This window comes from Leptonotus elevatus, chromosome 9 (assembly GCF_054856555.1).
Source record: "Leptonotus elevatus isolate MCC_2025b chromosome 9, RoL_Lele_1.0, whole genome shotgun sequence".
Taxonomy (NCBI): domain Eukaryota; kingdom Metazoa; phylum Chordata; class Actinopteri; order Syngnathiformes; family Syngnathidae; genus Leptonotus; species Leptonotus elevatus.
In genome coordinates, this window is record NC_141247.1 from 4474027 (window position 1) to 4481550 (window position 7524).

At 37.2% G+C, this 7524-nt stretch overlaps 1 long non-coding RNA gene across 1 annotated transcript; it reads right to left on the minus strand.

Moving 5' to 3' along the window:
- Positions 1–290: 290 nt before the first annotated feature.
- On the minus strand, positions 291–6533 carry LOC147168035 (uncharacterized). The gene is made up of 3 exons (XR_015095903.1): positions 6472–6533; positions 5250–5393; positions 291–422 (listed from the first exon to the last, which is right to left on the minus strand). It is a non-coding gene; the product is annotated as an uncharacterized LOC147168035 (long non-coding RNA).
- Between the last annotated feature and the right edge of the window lie 991 nt (positions 6534–7524).

Below are 7524 nucleotides of genomic sequence, written 5' to 3' on the forward strand. Positions count from 1 at the left end.
CTTGAGTGTATAAAATGTGCTATATAAACTAGACGTGCGATTTCTGGAGAAATTGCATTTGAATGCTGAAAGCTAATATTTGAATGAATCTGGAATGTTTTTTTAATGATATTGAAAGCTATATTAAGTATTAAATATAATTGAATTGTATTAAATAACTTGAACTTCAGAAATGTCAATGAAATACAATGAAACTGAAATGCTGAACATACAATATTTTCTTTATTATTGTGACGATTGAGCCATTGCAATGGCTAAAGATAATATTCATCCCGTCTTCTGGGATTGATGGATCCATGGGGAAGCCTTACCTCCACAAACTATTCGGTAAACATTGATGCACGCCGTTATCAGAGTAGTGTTATGTTTCAATTTTCTTCTGTATACCCCATTATTTGGATGTTTACTTCCACAGAGTATCACTGTTGAAAAAAAAAATGTATTGGCATAAAGTGAACAATAAGCAATACTACAACATTTTCTTTTTTTAAACACAAGGTTTACATTTACTTTTTACTAGTTTTACCTTTTTACTGCTTCTGGTGAAGGCAGCAACGAACGTCCCATTGCAAATGAATGGGATTTTTTTTAAGTACATGAATGAATGAATACAATTTATTTCGATCACTCAAAAAAGAAAAAAAATACAACACACAGGTCAGTTTTAAAAAGAAACATACAGACCGAAAAGGCATAGGCTGAAGTTCACGCTTATTTTCGCCTACCCTTTTTAACAAAATCAGACCACACAAAACGATTAACTCAAATATCACACATTAATGATAATAAAATTAACAAAAACAAGATTCAAACACCAACTTGCATTCTCATAGTTTTCAAAAAACTTTACTTTTAAACAAACGTTTAAAATTCAAAATTGTCTGACACCCTTTTAATTCATCAAGGTGATTCCGTACCTTCACACCACTTATAGTAATGCATTGATCTTTTAATTTAGTCCTAGATTTTATTCTTTCAAAATGTACCTTTCTTCGGACGTCGTGTCTAAATTCCTTTATCTTAAACATATTCTCTATATGCCTGGGAGCTGTTTATAATACAATTTATACATTAAAAGTGCAATTTTATAATTAACCAAGTCCTCAAATTTCAACGCTCTTAACTTAACAAATAACCCATTTGATGGTTCTCTAAGGTTTGACTTTGTTATTATCCTTATAGCTCTTTTGTAGAATAAATATTTACCTTGTATGTGTGGGATAGGCATTCCCCCATATTTCCAAACAATGTTATGTAAGGCAAAACCAAATTGGTCTTGTTAAATGTAATCTTGCCCTTCCTCGTGTCAACCACTTGTGTCTTGCCCCAGGTGTGTCTTGTTGTGTCATTAGTGTGTGCATGTGTATTTAATCTCCTGTCTCCCCTCTGTCTGCCTCTGTTCACTGTCATTTTCCTCCTGTCATGCTGCTAGTTTTTTGCCTTGTTGTCCTCCCCACGTTTTGTTTTACTGCCATTTGGAGTTCGCTTTTGTTTTGAATAATTTAATTCCTTTTTTGTCCATCCTGCCTCCTTGCCCTGCTTCCCTGCGTTTGGGTCCTCCACCAAACTTTACCCCCGTGATAAATAATAATACAAAAATATGCAAAGCATGATGATTCAAAAGATCCTTCACCTTATATAATATGGCAATGGATTTTGACAAGTGATTACAAGATTAAATATTAATTTGTGGGAAACGAAGTATGTGGAACATGGTAAATCGGATGTATTGTGGGAGTTTAAAGAGGACAAAAAAGCCGGCAGAATAAAATGTAACAATAATAATATTATTCTTATTACTGATACCAGACATATTTCATGGTATCGGTACTCGCGATGTATCTCGATACTGGTATCGGTCTCGCTCTTGTGGCCGTTTTTTGGTCAGGAACTAACTGCTTAAATGGTTATTTTGCATTTATTAACCGCCACAGATACCTCGAGTACGAAAAATCAGAGAGCTTTTTCCTGCCTCGAGTACTCGTTTATTTAAAGCTGTGGGACGACCGGTATTGGCGCTTGCGGCAAGTAGGTGGTGCCGGCTCGGCTGACCATCCGCCCCGCGGGGCCGCTGCCGCCGTGGTCCACTACCCTCCCACGCATACTCAACCCGGTCTAGGCCGGGCCGTGGCTGGCGTGAGCTAAGTTGTTTGTTTGTTTTGTTTGTTTTTATTTGTTAATTTTTCCTTTCGGACAATCATAGAGACAATTTACAACATTCACTTTTCACATACAATTATACCCGAAAAGAAAAAGGGCTGACAGGAAGAATGGAGCCAACTATACGATACATGAATATGTGTATATGTTAATCAATTGAGAAGTGTCTGCACAGCCTCCAATGATCAGGTACTGGTGGGCAGCAGGAGCTCGGAACTGACATAACTTCTCTCAATGAGTTTATTTGAGGGAAACTACAAAAATTTGAGGTGAACTTGATGACACTCAATGCTGAGCGTGTTGTTTCCCTCAAATAAACACATTGAGTGAAGATCTGTGAGTGTGCAGGGGATTCTTTTTTTCTGGTTGTCATGTGTATGTTATTTTAGCATGATGTGACGTTACATTTCAACTGGCTCCTTATTTAAGATGTGGCCTGTAGGGCAGTAATCCAGAAGCTAATGTGTTTCATGTCTGCAGATTCATCACAAGCTATATTCCTCACAAGCTTTTTACCTGTAACGCAAAAGAAAAATGTCTTAAAAATACCCTATTTAATTTGCTTTATTAGGCCTACTGGTCAACTGCTCCAAATTCATAAATGCACAATCTACCCTGCCGTATAATGCAAGTGTACAATAAAAAAAAACGTTGATAATTTCTTTTTTTTTTAAGTACTTTAATTACTCTTTATCCAAGCAAAAATATATTTAATCCGAGTACTTCAGTATTCAATATAATTTTCAGTTGCGTATTCAAATACTGAAATACTCTATAGTGGTAGCCCTGCTGTATTCCTTAAAAGGAAGTTGTATAACCACATATTTTGATTGGGACTTTTTTTTTCCTGGCCACTGGATTATTTGTTTCATTTTATTTATCAAATTTTTGAAATTCATTTTTATTGTGTGCTCTATGCAAAAGGACTTTCATGAGCAAATTGAAAGAATATAATTGCCATTGTCAAGCAAATTTAAGGACATTTGCTATAATTGGGATATATAGGTATTTTTAAAAAAAAATAATAATTTTTTTTGTGATGAAATTTTATGTATCAAAAGTACTAATGGTATCGGCACTTGGTATCAGTGAGAACTGAAGATTTGAGTGTCGGTATTGGTATTAAGAAAAAGTGGTATCGAACATCCCTAATGATAATAATGATAAATAATTGAAATAACATGTGTGAATGCTTATTCACACAATAAAGTTGCCGAGTGTTGCGTAAGGTAACCTGTAAATAGTGGAAGTATGACCTTGATTTGATTTGCACCACATTGAAAGGCCTGACTTGCGGCTCCCTTGTCTGCCCTCTTCTACTCTTCCATTCAACTTGCTCTTCCCTTTGCTGATTTTTATCATCTCCTGAGGGTTTCTTGGCTACTCTCCAACTTCTCAGCTCTACCACTACTTTTTGGTTGGCCAGCTACAATTTTAGCTTTTCTTTTTCTTGCTTGTTTGCCTGAAAGCTCAACCTTCACTAGAGGCCTGACAACCCTCGCCAACCTACATCACATGCTCTGAGCTCCTGTATACATACACACAGAAGAAGTTTTGCGTAGTTAATTAAATCTCAGTCTCCAGCCGTCAAGTTGCAGAGTTACATAAACTTGAAACTCAGAACTCAAACGAGTAAGCTTTTTTGTTATTTTAGTTTATTTCTATTATTATTTATTTATTTGTTTTACTTTTCAGCTGAAGTCTGCTCCATCCGAATTCCAGAGGGCACACGGAAAAGAGACCAGGGTGGGCAGGTTATCTGACCTCATTGAAGCAATGGTAGTTGTTACAAAAAACGGCCAGCAGGTGGAAGCAGAGTATAAGATCAGTCAGGGTCATGTTGCAACAAGCTCTTTTTGCCAGTGTTTTCAACAGGAATATGAATATTGATGAAACTTAGCTATATACTAATGCTAATAGCTGCAAAATTGAAACATAACAATATACTTTTTTTCCTGATGAAATAAAAGACTCTAATCTTTCTTTTGGTAGGTTCCATGTTTTTATAGCAATAGAACACAATATTCTGTGGATCTTGCAAAATCAATCAAAATCCAGTAAAACAGCAGGGAGCAAAGGGGGTTGCTTCAGTGAAAATGGCTGGGAGTTAATGACAAGTTACCTCTCGAATATCTCAAGGCATGAGATATTGTCAACAACCTCCGACACTACAGTATCATGTTCGTCATTATGCATGCACTCGTCACGGTACGGAGTGGAGGACCCAAACTCAGGGAGGCAGGAGAACCACGGCAAGGATGCATGTACTACTAAACATAATTTATTTTACAAAAACACTAACGGGGGTAATGGGTAACTCTAAATAAACAAAGATCTGAAAAGACCAAAAATCTAAGTAACAAACAAAACACCAGTGGTGACAGCAACAATAATCCAACCCAGACTGAACAAAACGAGGGAACTAAATACAAACCAACTGACGAGACAACGAGAGACACCTGGACAAGACACAAGTGGCTGGGGGAGATGATTGGATGACTAGTACAGGTGCGAACAAAACCTTACAAGTCAGACAGGACACCAATCATAACACTCGTTTTATTTAAGTGACAAATAAAAATGAGAAACTAGGTTAGCAAAAATAATGTCACCACGTTTACATCTTTTGCTTTGATTTTTCAACATCGTCTTAATGATGTTTGATCGCAGCTCGCCTGATTTTGCAACATGATGCCCACTTTACGTCAATTAACACACGTGCGAATTTGACAATTAGAGGAAGAAGAAAGCAAAATAGAAGTGCCTGAAATAGTTGCATCTTCATCACAGACGGAGTCAAATGTAGTCCAAGAGGTGCCATGTTGTACCAATTTTTTTTTTCCTTTGGTTACATTGTGGGCTCAACAAGTTCGATGCAAAAATAGACACAATCACACAAGGTAATTTATAATTATAGTAGGATAATAAATCATCAGTCATTTTGTAGATGTTTCTTTGTATAATTTCTTAGTGTTCCACTGAAGATAGTGTTCTGTTTTTGACACTTGTGATCAATATGAATATGAGCGTAAAAGGTTGTCTAAACCTGCAATTGACTAGTGGTGTTTCGTGTGTACCCGTCTTCTTACCCAAAGGGAAACATGGCGGATTCTTGACCTTTACTGGCTGCTGAACAGAAGTTGATGCTATTGAAATCATGCTCTGACTCATCATTAATCCATATGCTCATCCACCATCCTCTCATGTCAAATCCTTTATTAGAAAAATGGGACCTGGCAAGAGGGAAATGAGAAAATGAATCAGAAAAAGAGGTACTTTGGTCTATCTATTATTATTATTATTAGTAGTAGTAGTAGTAGTATTATACACACCAGGTAGTAAGGAATTGGGATTTGGAGTTAGAAGGACACGGGTTTGAACATGAGCGAATGGACTAATTCTCGCAGTCGATGTGACGTCAAAATTCTGTGGCAATGCGCCGGCCATCTTGATAAGGGGGCAGGTGCTTGTAAACATCGTAACACAATTCTTGTATTTCAGCTATGTTTTTCTAACTTTTGCCATTAAAATTCAGTCAGCACGGTTTATGATTGAGACATTGCCGACAGACGCCAGGGGGTATATAGATCGATTAAACATTTACTCAGGGTTGCAGCCAACATTTTATTTCTGCTAAGTATGCCTGTATTTATGTGCCACAGACACGAGACACAAGAATGGTCCACTGACCGTCGGTTTTCACTGTTCCGTGAGTGATAGTTTTCAGCCTCAGTCTGTCTATTCCCACGAGTAACAATGAAGAACTGCAGATGCAAATTCAAATACTTCCTAGTGGTACAACCCTCTACGCAACAACTTTAAGCCATTTCAAAAGGTCAATAAATCGTAAATAAAAGTTTGACATGTTTCTAATGCAGTGCTCGATAACAGCAACGGCACACCTGCCGCCTTTTCAAAATGGTGCTTCGTTGCCATCTGGCGGTGGCATCATAAACACTCGGATGTCAGACTACAAGAATAAGCTAAACACGGACTCCCGCCTATTTGCGCTAATTGCGTTAACTTAATATTGTATGTAATTTGCACCTCAAGAAAAACTCAACTTACGTTTGGTTGACCACAGTACAGTATTAAGCAGAAGAATATCGCATGAGCCTAAAGTGGTTATCAACACATCATTTTCACTCTGTCTAACAGCTAGCTTGCTGCCTGTAGCTAGCACAGAAACAAGCTAGCAGGTGCAATAGTAATGTAAACCAAAAACAAAACAAAAAACAGTAATGTAAAGTAACCTTACGCTGACTCAAATTGCGTGTTTAAAGCGAAGCAAAAAGTTACAAAGACACAAACCTACAGGTTAATAAGGCACAGTCACAGAAACAGATGAAATTATCTTTCCACTTCTCGTCTCGTCTGCTTGCGTGTGCTCAGCTGTGATGCTGAGCGGTAAGCGTTTTTTTTTTCTTCTTAGGATGACGTAATTTTTCGAAAGTGCCCTGAAATTTGACTGACGAAACACTTCGAATACATAAAACTTCTAATAAACCAATGACAGATCATTTGAAAGAAAACCCTTTTGTTTAGTTCTGATAAAACACAGCCACTCTGCAATTGAGATTACAAAATAAAATACAAACAATGTACTCAGAATTTAGGATTAATTTATAATAAATTTACCAAAGTGCAGGGGAAAAAATGACAGCTCAGAATTTCAGTCTGTCAAACAAATTGAAAAAAAAGTTCTGCTCCGGCTCCCTTCTTTGGTGGAGGTGATTATGCGTGCTAGATCCACCACACCAGCATCTACCGAAATTCAAACACAATCTGCTTCTTCCTCTAGTTGCGAAATCGGTGGAGGCTGATGTCTGTGGATCTCACTCTGCTTCATCTATCCTTCCTTCCTTTCTTCAGTCTTTCCTTTGGTCTCTTGAGGTCTCCCTAATTTGTTGGAATTTATATGTTTCTAGGGTTGGCGAAAGATTATGGTTTATTAACCCTGTGGGTTGTAGGTGATATCTGGTCGGTGCTAGATTTCACTTGTCTTTCTTTTCTTTGATCCTTCCTCAGGTCTCCTGACAACACGACTATAGCGGGATTTTGAAGTATTTGGTTTAGGTGAAGGGTATGGGATTTTTAATAGGTTTCAGGTGAATTAATGAGCACAAACTCACACACGCACACATTCAAAGGAGAGAGCAATGATGATGGCATGTTGAATCAGTACGATTTGAATGAACAATACTGAGCTCTCTCTAAGAAAAGAAAAGAAAATGGATGGATGGAAAATAGACATAATTTACTGATATATATATATATATATGTGTGTGTGTATATATTAATTATTACATTTTTGTCAGTCGGTAATTGGTAAAAAAAAAAATATCTCTCTGTCTCTCTCCCTCT